Genomic DNA, 2,214 nt, shown 5'->3' with positions numbered 1-2,214 from the left:
GGAATCACACGCAAATAGGGGGCCCTGGAGCTGAAGAACAGAGGGTAGTTAAACACTGGCCTAGAGAGGCTGTGAAATGTCCAGCCCTGAAGATATTCTAAACTTAAATGGACAAGTCTCTGAAAAACCTGCTCTAACTGACCACCCTTTGGGCAAGGGATGGCCTCCAAAGGTTCCCTCCAAAATAAAAGACTGTATGATTCCATAGTTATTATTGCTGGCAGCTTTGAACCTAAACCTCAATATAATATTTATTTAAAAAGATGTTTTAGCATTCATTCAAAGGTCTTGTAACAATTTTTTCCCTTTCATGTAACTTTTAATTGAGCTCATATATGTCATAGTATTTCACGTCTTGTTATACAGTTCAGTACAAAAGAGGTCTATTCCTATTACTAATACACCAATTAGTCTAATACTAAATGTATCATGATGTTATTTCTCAGGAAAACACTTCACAAGTATTTCACACACATGAAGACATATTTATTACCTGCTTCACTTCCATAACTTGTTGATTACAGGAAAAGCTATTTTTCTGCACATTATAAAGAATTTAGTATTTGCTGTAAAGTTAGAATGTTCACAGAAAATAACTAAAGATAGCCCCAAAACAAAATACAACCACACAAAGAACAGTTTGTTACACTGGCCTACCTAAAATATAAAAGATAAAAGGAAAGTACATTAGAATCTGCTGCAGTTCAGAATTCCTGAGTCACATCTATTACATGTTTCTTTCTTTCTGTAGGCTGGGTTACACATTGTATTACATAACTAATGAAGTGACATCCTTCTTTATTTCATTCCTAAAAACTGAAGTGTCTCAAGTCCCCAAACCAGGAGACCTGTAAGGAAATCCCCTGAAGTTCTCTTGAAGGGAAGATGAAGTTATTCATCTTTACTTCAGGCATATATAAACTTTATCTCTTTCCTAAGTCTGCTGTCTACTCTTCTTCCTATTACCTTCTGACTACAAGTTCTCTTTGTTTCTTTTTTGCTTCCTAGAAAAAAAAAAAGTGTGACACCTCTCACATAAAACAGAAGCTGCACTACAAGTTAAGGCCCTATCACTCCCCACCTTCAATGGCACCACCTGTTGTGATACATGGGTCTATGCCAGTGTATTTGGCATCACATACATGCAAGGCATTCAGATACTACAGTGTGAGTGGGCTATAAATAGACTGAAAGTCCTTTTCTCTATCTAGTAAGACAAGATAATTAAAATTCACCTGTGTAGAAACAATCACTGTATATTTGATCCAACAACAGAAAAGAGTGGCCCTGCTCTAGAACCATTGGCTGTTAGAATCAGCCCCAGTTTCCTAAATACTAGAACATAAGCCAGCAGCCCCTGTATTTCAAGTCCAAAGCCACAAACACAGCAGTTTATAACTTTAAAGAAGTAAATTCTTTTAATCCTGAGAAGGAGTTGCAGCTTTGTCCATAACATCTAGGCAAAGTTTCTTCCAGTTTCAGTTGTACACTTGCAAAGTTAGCATTTTTATCTGCTACAGACCTTTAACATCTGAATCAAGTGGACCATGAAGCAGGTTCTACAGACTACTGCAATAGTGCTAACTGCCCCAGCTGCTGGAAATTGGTATCTTTGACATGTGATAATAGAAAGACACTACTGGGAAGTCATTTATTAAAAAGTATGATCTGAACATAACTCTACAAAGTTAGAGTATGTAAATAGCTAGGTTTGATACAGAATTTTATCTGTCTCTTAACAAGACATTGCAGTAAGCATTTTCTCAACAAAACCCAAGGATATTATAGGATACGTAGTAACTGTGTAATCAATTTCACTTATAAGTTGCTTCATTTTAAATTAGCAGCTAAATTCTTTGATTTCATAAGAACAAAAAGGCAATGAAACCAGTGGGAAAGGGAAACATTTACAGAGGAAGGCTGGAATTTTTTTAAATCAGACTAAAAAATCTAAAGTAATCTGAATGAAGGTTACCTGAACAAACATTAGAAGTACATTAAGAAATAAGGAGGATTAATGTAAGAAGCAGAAGAAGAAAATAAAAAAAAAGATTCCTCACCTACAAACCAATTGCAGGTTGCTGATAAAGCACAGTATTAATTAATTTTTGTTTTTTGACAGGTCCACAAATGTTAAATACACTAAAAAATATACTTATGCTATATATTAAAAAGAGCAAAAGCTTTTTCAAATACCTAACTAAAAAGAAAAAT

The sequence above is a fragment of the Mesitornis unicolor genome, unplaced genomic scaffold, assembly GCF_000695765.1.
Source record: "Mesitornis unicolor isolate BGI_N332 unplaced genomic scaffold, ASM69576v1 scaffold17279, whole genome shotgun sequence".
Classification (NCBI taxonomy): Eukaryota; Metazoa; Chordata; class Aves; order Mesitornithiformes; family Mesitornithidae; genus Mesitornis; species Mesitornis unicolor.
The sequence above is the reverse complement of the archived record's forward strand: the minus strand, read 5'-3'. Positions refer to the sequence as shown.